The following is a 14,907-nucleotide window of genomic DNA, read 5'->3' as shown; positions in this document are numbered from 1 at the left end:
AAATACAATGAACTTTGCAAATTCTTCTTTTAAGCTGACTGTCCACAGATACGCTATCAAACCTGAGATCAATATGCCAGATCTGCAAGTTTTTTTAAGTGAAGTGAAAAAGTGGGTAACTGAGGAAACTCACAGTTTTGCAAAACACCCCAAAAACATGTTTTCAAGAAAATTATAAAAGGAAACTTGAGTCTATTTAAACCTGTTTAGAGCAGATGATTTACTTTATTTTTTACAAACATATAAACTTCATAGAAAAGTAAGGTAACTTATATTTGAGCAATCATTTCTTTGCTGTCACACGCCTCTCCCCTACTCTGGCTCTAGCCCCTTGCTGCCAGAGCGAAGGTAGCTTTAGACGCAGCGGATCGGAGGTGTAAGTGCCTGGCTTAAAACAGGACATGTTAACTGCATTTAACCTTCAGTTGCTCTTTATACATTTAGGTAGGAGTCAGACCATGTTTCCTTTTAGCTGAGAAACATTACACCCAGGTAACCTGCAGTGTTGAAAACGTCGTTTCCAACGATGTTTGCTACCCTACAATCCGTCCTGCTCTGTAGTAAAATCAGCAACATTTGACCGTCCTGTTGCTCCCATTGAAAATTTATGCAGCCTATTTAAAATCTAAAACTTAAAATTGTCCGTAGCCTACTGTTGTTGCCACTGTCCTGTTTGAAATGGAATGAGAGAAGTTGGTTATTTTGTCATATGTGCATGTGCCGATATTAAACCCAGGAACAACATTCAGGTAAAAGTGTAAGAACAAATGATCCGTCAATAAAGGATAATGTTGGATCAGTGTTTATATCTTTTATTAGATGTTCATGTGGTTTGGTTATTTGCCTTTTGGTTGAAAGTAAACTGTAAGAGGACTTTTTTTTATTAGTGATCGTGTTACCCTAGCGAAAAATGGTACCCGCTTGGGTACTTTTGGATTTTTGATTCTCAATATATCAGTCATTTTAAAGACCAGTTGCATGATACTTGGCCAGGATGTGTATTTTAGGATTATTTTTTTAAATTCAATGATCCCCTCTATGGTGTGGTGCATAGTAAAGGAGATTCACATATTTACTACCTCCTGTTACCCTTGTACCCGCTTGGGCCCCATTGACTCCCATTATAATCACATATTTTCGATATACTGTAATCCTGACATGTGATAATGCTTTTCTCGTGAATACCTAATGGATCTAAGCCTCTGCCTTCAAAATAAAGGAAAAATAGGTTTTGGATCAAATGAGCACAATATTAGGCACAGCACCACCATAGACATTTTCAGTGGTTTTGAATGCAGGACGTGGTTATCTTACCTTGCAAAATGCATGACAATAAAACATCTAACCACCATGGTATTGTGTGTGTGTGTGTGTGTGTGCGTGTGTGTGTGTGTGTGTGTGTGTGTGAGTGAGTGAGAGAGAGAGAGAGAGAGAGGGAGAGAGATCAGGCCAAAGGGACTGTGTTTATGTTTTTTCTTGATCAAGAGAGAGCCTCCTCTCTCTTATTGGATGCATGGTATAGCATGTTTATGCAGGTGCACCTTTGAAGTCTATGAGAATACTTTGCAGCCTGGTCTTAGTGGTCATTTCTGCACAGACACCATGAAGCGCACACTCAGTTTAGAGGAGGCTGTTGCTGCAGTTTTGCACTCTTCAGAAAGTGAAAATGATACCTCAGGCAGTGGAGATACTTCTGACAGCGAAGAAGGGGAGGAATATTTGCCAGGCACCGAGGAGCTTTGCAGCTCGTCTGAGGAGGAGGAAGAAGAGCAGGAGGAAGAGACAAGACTGGAGATCTAAAAATGGAGAATTCATGTGGCAACCCACCCATGAAGAGGTCCTACCATTTTTTCCTCCTCCCATTTTGACCCCAGGACCAACGCATTATGCGATTGCTAGGATCAGTAGCCCTGTGAGCACATTCAACCTTTTTTTTGCAGAGGACATTATGCAGTTAATCCTGCATTTTACAAACCTGCAGGGCAGAGGTCGGTGAAAGAGTGGAAGGACACAGATGAGGAGGAGCTGCGAGCCTACATGGGGCTTCTGGTCCTGGCTGGCCTGTACAGGTCCCAACATGAATCAACAACAAGCCTGTGGGATGGGGAGACAGGACGAGTTCTTTTTCCTGCCACCATGTCGAAGAAAAGATTTGCGCAAATTAATCTGGCAATCAGATTCGATGATCGACTTTCTCGTCCAGGTCGCTACAGGGGGGACAAGCTGACTCCAATAAAAGAGGTCGGTGAGGTCGGTGAAAGAGTGGAAGGACACAGATGAGGAGGAGCTGCGAGCCTACATGGGGCTTCTGGTCCTGGCTGGCCTGTACAGGTCCCAACATGAATCAACAACAAGCCTGTGGGATGGGGAGACAGGACGAGTTCTTTTTCCTGCCACCATGTCGAAGAAAAGATTTGCGCAAATTAATCTGGCAATCAGATTCGATGATCGACTTTCTCGTCCAGGTCGCTACAGGGGGGACAAGCTGACTCCAATAAAAGATTTATGGAGCAAGTGGAGCGACCGCCTGCCCAAATTTTTCAACCCAGGGAGGGATATCTGTGTAGATCAGCTGGTCCCTTTTAAGGGCCGCTGTTCATTCAAGCAGTATATGCCCTCCAAACCGGCTAAATATGGGTTGAAGATCTGGGCCCTCTGCGATGTGCAGACCTCCTATGCCTGGAGGCTTCAAGTCTATACGGGAAAGTCTGCATCAGCGAACAGAGAGATGAACCAAGGCATGCGGGTGGTGCTGGAGTTAACAGAGGGGCTGCAGGGCCACACAGTCACCACTGACAATTTTTTTACTTCATTTCCTCTTGCAGAGGAATTGAGGAAGAGGAGGATGGCCCTGGTGGGCACGCTACGGTTGAATAAACCTGAGCTGCCCCCACAGCTTCTGAACATTCGAGACAGAGACGTTCTGTCGTCTGTCTTTGGCTTTAGCTGCAACAGGGCTGTCGTATCTTGCGTCCCCAAGAAAAGAAAGAATGTTGTTGTGCTGAGCACCAGGCACCGTGAGCCACAAGTCCAGGACTCTGGAAAGAAAAAGCCCCAGATCATCCTGGATTACAACAAATGCAAAGGGGCTGTGGATCATCTGGACCAGGTAAGCACAATTATAAGTCATTCATTTGCCAAATTGTTTACTGTTTCTAATCGTTATAACTGATAAAGTCAGATAATGTGATTATGATAGTTTTGATATGAGATGACAATTTTAGACTATGATAGTTTTGATAGTTACGGGGGGGGGGTGTCTAGTTTGACGCCTACAGGCAGAAAGAATCTCTTGCCTATGGCTGTATAAATCTATTCATGTCATCTGATCATTTCTTTTTGTTTTGCAGGTTTGTGGCACCTACTCCTGCCGTCGGCAGACACGTAGGTGGCCCATGTGTCTGCTCTACCACATGATCGATGTCAGCCTCTACAATGCTTTCATCCTCTTCACCGCTGTAGAACCAGAGTGGAACAGAGGAAAGCGCTACAGGCGGCGTCTGTTCATTGACGAGGTTGGCAGAGCCCTTATCACCCCAACAATGGTGAAGAGAACACGGCTCCCCAGAACACCATTTGCAGCCAGCCTGGTCTTACAGGCCCAGGGCAAAGATCAGCAGCAGGGGCAGCAGGAGCAGCAGCAGGAGGAGGAGAGCAGCAGCGTTCCCTGATACGAAACCAGTGCACATCGTGTAAAAGGCGCAGGAGAATCCGAACGAGCTGCTGCAAATGTGGTGCCCCGGTCTGCAAAGTGCATTGGAAAATGCTTTGCGGTTCATGTTATAAAATGTAAATAACATCTTTGTTCAGTTTGTTCTTTTGTTTGTTAAGCTTAGTTCAGTTTGTTCATGTTATAAGATGTAAATAACATCTTTGTTCAGTTTGTTTTTTGTTTGTTTAGCTTAGTTCAGTTTGTTTTTGCAATAAATTTTCATTGTTCCAAAATTAATAATGCATCCAAATCAATGTTGTTATGAATTATTTACCTATTCAAGGCTGTAATAACCTCATGCCAAATATTTCCATTTGCAACTAATTTTTTGAAAATATTGCATATTATGGGTTTTTCACCCCAAAAAAACAGGGTTTTTTGTAACAATAAAGCCATAAAAACCTAAAAAATATTTAAAAAATAATGAAAAACTTTATATCTGTGGTTAGGTCTGAAGTTGTTTAAAAGATCTGATGTGAAAAAAAAAGAAAAAAAAAATCATATATGATATTGCTATATCACCTTTTGTCAGGGGACCCGTTTGGGTACGAAAGGCAAAGGATGGGTGTAATTTTGGAAAATCTCTTATTGCTCCAAAAATAATAATGCATCCAAATCAATGTTGTTATGAATTATTTACCTATTCAAGGCTGTAATAACCTCATGCCAAATATTTCCATTTGCAACTAATTTTTTGAAAATATTGCATATTATGGGTTTTTCACCCCCAAAAAACAGGGTTTTTTATAACAATAAAGCCATAAAAACCTAAAAAATATTTAAAAAATAATGAAAAACTTTATATCTGTGGTTAGGTCTGAAGTTGTTTAAAAGATCTGATGTGAAAAAAAAAAAAAAAAATCATATATGATATTGCTATATCACCTTTTGTCAGGGGACCCGTTTGGGTACGAAAGGCAAAGGATGGGTGTAATTTTGGAAAATCTCTTATTGCTCCAAAAATAATAATGCATCCAAATCAATGTTGTTATGAATTATTTACCTATTCAAGGCTGTAATAACCTCATGCCAAATATTTCCATTTGCAACTAATTTTTTGAAAATATTGCATATTATGGGTTTTTCACCCCCAAAAAACAGGGTTTTTTATAACAATAAAGCCATAAAAACCTAAAAAATATTTAAAAAATAATGAAAAACTTTATATCTGTGGTTAGGTCTGAAGTTGTTTAAAAGATCTGATGTAAAAAAAAAAAAAAATCATATATGATATTGCTATATCACCTTTTGTCTTGGTACCCGCTTGGGTACGAAGGGCAAAGGATTGGTATAAATTTTAAAGGATGGTCAAGGTTAATAATATATTTTTTTAATATTAATGTAATTTTTTCATCTAATTGAATACAATCTATTTGTGTATGATTGTCAGTCCAAAGAGGGAGAGAGGAGGAAAGAGGGGAACGTGAGGAGAAAGTACAAGGTCAGGAAGAACCAGGTAAGAAAACAGACAGGGAATAGTGACAGGCACAACAGAAACTGTTAAAACGCTTGAGATAGTTCACCAAAACTGATTTGCCAACCTCAAGGTGAGGCAACATAGGTTAAAATAAAAGAAAAAAATCTGCAGAGCCATAGTAGTATCTGCAGTAAAGATCTTTTCATACATTGTGTACCTTGTACCATAGTGTCACAATTAGGATGGACCGATCCGATATTACGTATCGGTATCGGTCCGATACAGACCTCAATTACTGGATCGGATTATCAGAGACAAATAAAAAATGTAATCGATCCATTAAATATCAAAAAAAAGCACTCTCACAAAAACATTGGCGACATGGCGAGCCGGAGCAGTGTGGTCACGTGATAGAGCTGGCTGTGTGTATTTGTAGCCTGCTAGCAAACATTTTCATCTCCGAGGAAGTTATCTCAGAGAGAAGTACAAGCAAGTGTGTAAGTTCATCTCTGAATGTCTTGTAAAGCATTCCCCGCGTTAAGCTTAACACCGATATATAGACCAACTGCCTCTTCTCTCTCTCTCCTGCTGCTACTTCAATCTGAAACTGCTTATGATCAGACTGATCGGCTTTTCTGTCGCGAGTCCGTTCTCTCTTCTTTGTTTTTGGGCCCACTTCTCACCAGAAAGAGGAAACTAGCGGCTGAACACAGCAGCACTATTAAGCTTGATAAGCTGTTGTTAGAATTTATTTAATATTACTTCCTAGAAGCACCAGGATCTTTTTCTATGCAGCTGACGCTGGTAACTGTGCAGGGGCAGGATCTAGCAAAGTTTAGCCAGGGGGGCCGATAGGGCATGAACAGGCAAAAGGGGGCAACAGAAGACCTATCTTTTCTTATTCTCATTTAAAAATATCTAGCTTTTAATTATTTAATATTATCTGAATCTTACACCCAAAGTTTTAATCTGATGTAAATGTATAGAAGTCCATTACTGGTATATAGTAACTGTTAAGTCCTAATATACCCTAGTACTTTTTAGTAGTACTTTTTCCTTTGGGAAGGTACCATCTGTGCAGTCTGCAATTCTGTTGAAGAAAGATGTTGAATCTATTTAATTATTCTTGAAAAATAATTTATTTCTGTGAATTTTTTTCACCCTGCATCAAATTAAAGTTGATTACATTGATTAAGCATCATGAGGAAGAGGGTGGTTCCCTATTTTCTTTTGCTGGGAGTTTGCAACCCTATTAGTTAGGTTGCTTAATATTTCTGCTAAGTACTCTTTAAAATACCAGAATAGGGAGGATGGGGTAGGTTTAACTTTATTAGATTGATCAGTGTTGCTGATCTATGAAATATTTTGGGTGCAGTGTGTTTTTTTTACATACAGGTAAATGGTAAATGGTAAATGGCCTGTATTTATATAGCGCTTTTACTAGTCCCTAAGGACCCCAAAGCGCTTTACAACAGAATATATAACAGAATAGCTTTAGTGTTGTTGTTGTTTTTTACCTTGAGTATGAACTTATACAAAAAGCAGCCAAGAATATTAAAAAAACAAGGTTTATACTGATTAAAAAACACACTATATCGGATTCATATCGGTATCGGCAGATATCCAAATTTATGAGATCGGTATCGGACATAAAAAGTGGTATCGTGCCATCTCTAATTTAAGGTAACCCTTTTAAACCTTTATTAAGAAGAAACATTTGTTTCCACTGTGCGATGGCCGAAACCTGTTTCTTTTCATGGAGATAATTTCTCCTGCCTAAGGAAATCCCCTCACATGGAACAGAAGGAGCCTGGAGTGCAGAAAAACTGGTAGAGATGCAGTTATACAGTCTACCTGGGGGCCATCACAAACCTGATCAGATAAAGAGGGAGAATAGAATTAAATTGCTGGCACATTTTGCAGACTAACAGTTTAAGATTATTTAAAAAATAAAAAATATTTTTTTATAACATTAAATGTAAAGAGTCAAATGGGAGGTCTTTCTAAAAGTTATTTAATTATATTTATATTTGAAAAGCCAGATTTTTGACATTTTAAGTTTTTCCCATTTCAGATAAATATAAACACGCCAAATACAAGGCAAACAACAAGAACACAATGCTGGAAAACCTACCCGATTGACCAAAATCAACTCAAAATACTCCCACATGACAGAAACTCTTCTATTCCTCGCTCGCTCCAAATCTCTCAGGTATAAATATCAGTGGTTTGCTATCTGTCACCATCAAAACACTCCACAAATCCCGCAAATGATTCACTTCCTTATAAACCAGTGAATCAGACACCGAAGCAGTTTAGGTTCTAAATGAAGCTTCGGACTGTCACTGATCACGTGACTCTGGCCAAACGAATCAAGCTTCGACACAGTGCTTTCTGAAGCAGTGTGGTTGATTTTTTTGACAACGCACAATTAATTCTGAACCGTACTAGTTATTCATTAATGACTATTCAGTCACAGGAAGTGAAGCCCAATAATCATGATTTCACAGTCACAAATGAACAAAAGATTTTGTCCTTCATATTCTGTCAAACAAAGCTGTATGAAACGTTGCCTAGCAACCGGGTTGCCTAGCAACCGGGTTGCCTAGCGACCGGGTTGCCTAGCGACCGGGTTGCCAGGCAACCGCCTAGCCTAGCAACCGCCTAGCAACCAGGTTGCCTAGCAACCGCTTAGCAACCAGGTTGCCTAGCAACCGCCTAGCAACCGGGTTGCCTAGCAACCGCATAGCAACCGGGTTGCCTAGCAATCGGGTTGCCTAGCAACGGAGGCTAGACGTCCCATTTCACAAGCCTCTCACTTCCGGCCTTAGTGGTCTTTGAGTACACTGTAAACCCGAATAAGTTACCAGAACTCAAAAAAATTGAGGCAATCGATTGCCTCAATTTTTTAAAGTTGATCAACTCAAAAGTCAAATTTTTCCAGAACACAAAAGTTTGGATTACATGGTACTTGTATCTTTTGAGAATGGTCAACTCAAATATTTGCAGTTAATATGACTGAAAGTTTCAAGTTTACAAATTCAAAGGAATAAGTTCATAGAACTTATAAAAAATAAGTACACAACCACAACATTTTTTATGTTAACAACACTCAAATGTTTATTAGTTTGTGTTGTCATTATTTTAAGTACACGTTAGTCAAATATGTTGATTACTTGATACTTAAAAACATGTGACCCAAAACTTTTGAGGCAATTGAGGCAATTGATTGCCTCAATTACACTGAGTATCGGTAACTTAATATGCAAAAGTCATAAACATCTGCCATTGAACAGTATCTTGCCTGCTCCCTTTTAGCACATTATGTTGAAATTAAATACATTTTTTAAAAAAATGTTAAATAATTAAAAATAATTAACAAAAACATTTATAAATTAAAATAAGTAGACCAAAAATTGTTTAGTCAGGAAAACTGTCAGTAATAAAAAATAATGCCAAATAATAATAAATAATATCAAAATGTGCTTTTGGCTCTCTGGCTAATATCTGAATAAGGCAACAGGGCAGCAATTTGAGTGAATTACAATGCTATTTGTTTTACATTAACCAGTATCAAACAGTGAAATTTAGGTCATCTTGCGCAGGACCCACAATGTTTTAGAGAATAGTATTACGAAAAACAGTAAAACATACAAATACAAAACATTAGTGTTGCTTTGCATTATGTTAATGAGAACAAAGGCACGTTGTATAGTTTGGACCTATTGGCTGAATACCTGTAGAGTAATGCAATAACGTTTGAGGCATTATTTAGATAAAAGGAGAGAACTTTGAACTAGCCTTTTATAATGCTTCACCCTGCATCCTTCTTTCAGATGAGTTCCTACATAACCAAGTCATTCTTGAGGGTCTGTAACCTGGTGACAGTTTACCACTTTCTAGACCAGTAAAATCTTTTGAGTAAATTCTAAAGTGTTGGTCAGAGGCTTTGAGGTAGCTGAGGATGAAGTGCATAGATCGTCCGAAACATTACCAGGAAGGCTTCACCAAATCTGGGGAGACTGACCATGGCATCACTTTCAATGACGACAGAGATTTTCACAGGTTGGTAGTGAACTGGACTTGTCGTGTCATGGTCACTGATGACAGTGAAGAGGGCCACTTCAACACCATCAAGCTCCAACTCATCCGATTCGTCCTGAATGAATGAAAAAGAGATACTAATCACAATCTAACCCAAGAAATACAACAAACGACATATAATTTCTCATTTTACCAACTCCCGTTGAGATCCAATACCTCTTTTACAAGGGAGACCTGGGTCTCACTGTAAGAGGTGAAAAACAGAAGATCCATGTTCTGCACACATAAATCAGCTAATTCACCAGAGAATCAAGTGGTGTGAGATAGACTGAAACTAAGCTAAAGGAAATACACAGGAAAATGTTTTACTAAACATCTTATCACTTTCAACAAAACACCAATTCAGTTCATTTGTAGTGAGGAGACAGAAAAGACCATACATGGAAACCGTATGGGTAGACTAAACAAAGGTAAGTCCAAACAGTGCATCCAAATACATGTTTGTACTTTGATGCACTGTTTATATACACAGTAGTATCTGTTAGATACTTAAGGACACTCACAGTGCAGGTTCTGAAAAATCCAGAGACATCCTCACGCAGATAGACAGGAAGGGCGTGGAGAACGGTAGTGTGCTTGGTGTGGATATCATGGATTTCCTATTGCCAGATAAAAACAGAATTGTATATACTGGTGAGTTTACTCAACAACAACAACAACAGTCAAATCAGAACATATGTCCACAAAGTCAGACAAATAGCAAACACAAAGTGGACTAATAGCAAAATTCAAAACGCTCATTTAAATCATTAAACCTGTCCAATGTTCCACTGGTTCAACCTATGAAATGTGTAACAATCTATTATTACCTGTTCATCGTGAATTCTTAGAATTTCAGCCAGGGCATCTGCTGTCTTACAGTTTTTGATGCATTCTGTCTGAATAAGGTCATCAGTCGAGGAAGATGGCGGTCAAGTCCAGCGTAGAATGTATTGGGCAGGTTCTGATTTGTAATCCGCTGAAACTCTGCATACAACTACAGCAGAAGGACAATACAGTTCAATTTGAAGAATCTCGCACACCTTTATAAAGCAGCAAAAAGCTGCCACATGAGTAAGAATTACAATTTTCATTTTAAAGAGAGCTGATCCATATTCAGACTCAGACTCAGACTCCATTTTTAGAGCAGGCCAGAGGTCCAAGAGCTCCTTCAGTGGCGGGCAGGACATCACTATGGTTTGTCTGCGCAGGGGAAATGTGGTCTCCATCAACTTTCTAATGAGGGGCAGGTTCTTCTCAGCCTTCTTGACTTCTTCAACAATTGCTTGCCTCAACTGGTCAAGGCTTGAAGGATCCTTTCCTTGGGGAAAGTTTGGTTTTTTAGGGGTTTTTAAGACAACTCGAGAGAGAGCGAGAGCGGTGATTGGTAGAAGAATTCACAAACAAAATGAATTACCTGGTATCTTTATCACATCCCCAGTTCTCTTCCTTGACTCGGTCTTAATTCTTGAAGCTGGATACAGAGAGATCCAGAGGCATAAAACTGTATGAACAATTAAAAAAGCATCCAAACGGTGACCAAATTATAAATACTTTTATTATAATTATACATTCTATAATTTTTCCCCTTAATCCCAAAGTGTGAATGCTATCTCTAGTCAAGATACTAAAGCCATCGAGCAAAATATTACAATACTGAAGACAAGCAGCAGCACTTGAAACTTTAACTGGCATGGTTAACATTAACACAACAACGCCATTTCTACAAAACTAAAGCCTTACTGATGAGAGGTTCCCCCAAAACATATGTTATTTTGAAATTATTTAAATGTGCATAACACAGTTGATGTCAAAAATGTCAGGCTCCTCATCACTGCTTCTCTCTCCGAACATTCTGGTTTGTTTTGATTGACAGGTTTGTTTTTTTAGGACCTTAGTGATCCAAGAGTGCCAATTGGTTGGCAGAAGTTGATTGACAAGTGATTTCCACTAATTAGCAAAGTTGAGAGGAGACGATGCGTGTGCAGTGCTCTTTCATTGGCCCTCTAACTCTGGCTTGGTGAACAATGTGGACTCGTCAGAGCAGGTGTATTAGAAGGATGGAGTTTTCCCGATCATTCTACTGCGTAAAGGGACTTAGATATATGTAAAAAAAACACCTTCATCGAGGGGGGAACCGTCGCTCAAACGCCTAATACACCTGGCACCACTTATTCGCACATATAGTTTAAAATATAGTGGCTTGAAAGCACTCTCACTGCAGACAGGTATCTCCGCTGTGTAACTGCAGGGACAACTATTCTGAGTCATGAGAGGGGGTTTAAAAATTTAGAGAGATTAAAACACTTTGTTTCATACTAGGCCACCGGGCGCCACCTCTAGAACAAGTAGTATCTAACTTTTTAAACAGCCTGCGACCCTCATTACAACAACTTAATGCTAGCTCTGCAAGCGCAAAGTTTCCTTCGGGGAGAGCAGCAAAGCACATAAAAAACACTGACCGGACATTTCTGCTATTCTTTTCGACACGCACCCAAAATACAACTAAATATTCGTATTTTAACAATAAACTAATATCAACATTGAAAACTTACTGTAAGTCCAGTGATGCTAGTTGCTGCCGTTAGGTCCAACTTTCTCCAGTCGTCCGTGTTGCCTCTTTGGTGCTGTTTCCCGCCCATATACCTTTACTACTTCTGTGTTTCGTATTTTTTTTCCAAATAGCGGTAAACGATCAGTGTATAATGCTCATTAGCGCCGCCTTCCGCTTCGGAGGGTGAATCAGAGATTAACTCGGAATAAAAATTGATTCCTGCAGCTGCTCAACACTTACGGAAAAAATTAAAATATATATATATATATAGGATACATTGATAAACAATGAATATTAAAATAAATACATTTTGTCTTCCACTAATGCATTTAAGACTATTTGATTTTACTTATTTGGTGAAACACTTTGAGATTTTATTGTATTTTAGCATGTGCTACATAAATTGAGTTTATTATTAAATCCTACCTACTTGAAACAACAAAAATAACAGAACTTTACCATTCTTATATGTCCTAACTTAACTGTGTTACGTTGTGCTTAAGTTATGATTTTAAGTGATGCTTACTTAATATAGAAATAGTTCAATTCAATCAAAAATTATTAGTTTCATTTACTCAAAAAGAAGAACATGTTACACAAACTTGACATATTTAAGTTAACAGAACTTTTTAAAGACTTTGAGTATACACTACTTAATCTATTTAATTACTTTGAACATTCGGGTTTACAGTGTACGCACGCACAATTAATTCTGAACCAAGCCAGTTATTCATTAAATGACTGTTCAGTACAGAAGTGAAGCCCAATAATCATGATTTCACAGTCACAAATGAACAAAAGATTTTGTCCTTCATTTCTGTCAAACAAAGCTGTATGAAATGTTGCCTAGCGACCGGGTTGCCTGGCAACCGCCTAGCCTAGCAACCGCCTAGCAACCAGGTTGCCTAGCAACCGCCTAGCAACCGGGTTGCCTAGCAACCGCCTAGCAATCGGGTTGCCTAGCAACGGAGGCTAGACGTCCCATTTCACAAGTCTCTCACTTCCGGCCTTTGTGGTCTTTGAGTACGCGGCACTTGTGGACCGTTAAGGCTGCGTACTTTAAGGCTGCAGACCCTGAATTGGGATACAGCCAACATGTCTTGAAGTTCTCCAGAAGCCTGATAATGAACTAATCATTTGTTTCAGGTGTGTTGACCCAGGGTGATATTTAAAACTTGCAGGACACCAGCCCTCAAGGTCTGGAGTTCGACACTCCTGCTCTAGTGTATACTCCTCTCTGTGGTTTAGATATTATTTTATTACTATTATTTGTTGTTTAAGGCTGTAGAGATTGGATTTTACTGTTCCCTAATTGTTGTTGTTTTTTGTTTTGTTTTTCGTTTTGTTTTTTTTCACCAGGGGGAATCTTGTCTTCACATACTTTTAAGTGAGTTTCAAGGGGTTCTGCCTAATTATTACTCTTTTCTAGTTAACATTTAGAGCTGGAAATGTTAGATGCAAAAAAAAATAAAAAAACAAAAAGGAGATTTTAATGACTGCAAACAGCATCAAAATTAAAACAGGGAGATGAAGATACAGCCACAAAGTGACACAAGCTAAAGGGGGGAAAAAAGCAGAACAAACAACCATCTGAAAATGACACGTTGAAGGCTGCAATAACGCCACTACACTGAAAAAAATGTTTTTTTTGGCCCTGTAATTATTATTTCAATTAGCTATATAAATTTTTACAAAAAAATACAAATTCTGTGATATTACTTTAAAATAGCAGTTTTTCTTGTAGTGCATTACTTGAGGATTGTTTGTAATTATGTGTCCTCAGTTTTGTATGTAAATTGAATCATTCGATCCAAGTAATATTCACTAAACCAATTCATTGGCTTAATTAGTTGATATTTCCAAGTAAAATGTAATGGAGTGACATCAGTGAATATGGCCACCTTCTCTGCATTCGGAGCATGACGTCAAAGCCCCTCCCCACATTTGAGCGGTCTTTCTTCAGACATACCATGGTCCACATTTCGTACGGTTGGCAGACTTGACGGAAACGGGAAGAAGTGGAACCATGAATGTAAGTTTTTAAGCGGAACAAACTTTGTACGTTCCTGTTGTCTCACCTACTTAAGTCAGTTTCTCCGCACTGAAAGCAGCTGCGCTAGCAAATAGTGTATTTTCCTGCTAGACTTGCTGACTAACCTTTCCTGGCAGGAGGTATGTCCAGAATTTCCCACAGCACTTTACAGCTTAGATGGCCACCTAAACAACACACGCCTGCTGCCTTAACTAACGTCTTTGTGAATTAAAACGACCACGGTCCAGTTTAAAATAATTGCTGCACCGCTGCCACTGAGGTAGTATTTTGAAAAACAAAAAACAAAAACGATGTACGCACTCGATTTCACTCAAGTAATTCATATTGACCTGTTTTAAATTTGACACCCGAGCTGACATATGTTTAAAAAAAAAAAAAAAAAAAAAAAATAAATATCAGTGTGCATCCTTGAGTTAGTAGAAATTAGTTGAAAAGCATATAGATAACCTTTTTTTTTTTTTTTTTTTTTTTTTTTTTTTTACAGAACATAGGACCTTCTGACTGCTAATTTGAACTCCACAAGGTAAGATCAAATTAGTAACGATTAGGTTTAACTTGTCACATAATTTCTTTGTGTGGCAGTTTGGTTAATTTTGAGATGGTCAATTTGTCTGTTTAAGGTGCCACAACATGAGATGGATGTGTAAGATATGTAGCTTTGAGTCAGAGAAGAGGTTGGGATTGTTAAAACACTACAGACTAAAGCATGGAAATGGTGGTCGCAGCCAGTCAGTCCCTTGTCTTCACACTGATTGCCCTTGCTCGTTTAAAACATTTAATGCCCTTAAGACCCATTTGTCTCGACACCATGTGAAGATGGTCATACAAAGTGGACCTCTTTCATTTACTTGTCTACTTTGCTGCTCTGTTTTTTTTTTTAATTCAGAGAAGCAGTATTTTGAGCATCTTAACAACCACTTAAGGAAGTTTGAAGTAGTTGCATGTGTCTTCAAAAACTGCAACTTCAGTACAAATATTTATTCCACCTTTGCTACACATAGACACAGAAAACACCAGTCACACACCCTTGAGGATTTTAAAACTGAAGTATTAAAAGCAAACCTAATGAACCCATGTTTGCTCAGGAT

General features: G+C 38.8%; 2 long non-coding RNA genes across 2 annotated transcripts; both read right to left on the bottom strand.

The window, feature by feature from the left end:
* Positions 1 to 9,300: 9,300 nt before the first annotated feature.
* Positions 9,301 to 10,323, bottom strand: LOC146495062 (uncharacterized). Its single transcript, XR_014871633.1, has 2 exons — positions 10,043 to 10,323; positions 9,301 to 9,832 (listed from the first exon to the last, which is right to left on the bottom strand). It is a non-coding gene; the product is annotated as an uncharacterized LOC146495062 (long non-coding RNA).
* A 21-nt stretch (positions 10,324 to 10,344) lies between these two features.
* On the bottom strand, positions 10,345 to 12,049 carry LOC146495061 (uncharacterized). Its single transcript, XR_014871630.1, has 3 exons — positions 11,768 to 12,049; positions 10,630 to 10,686; positions 10,345 to 10,533 (listed from the first exon to the last, which is right to left on the bottom strand). It is a non-coding gene; the product is annotated as an uncharacterized LOC146495061 (long non-coding RNA).
* Positions 12,050 to 14,907: the final 2,858 nt, after the last annotated feature.

Source organism: Neolamprologus multifasciatus, chromosome 20 (genome assembly GCF_963576455.1).
Source record: "Neolamprologus multifasciatus chromosome 20, fNeoMul1.2, whole genome shotgun sequence".
Classification (NCBI taxonomy): domain Eukaryota; kingdom Metazoa; phylum Chordata; class Actinopteri; order Cichliformes; family Cichlidae; genus Neolamprologus; species Neolamprologus multifasciatus.
The sequence above is the reverse complement of the archived record's forward strand: the minus strand, read 5'-3'. Positions and strand labels throughout refer to the sequence as shown.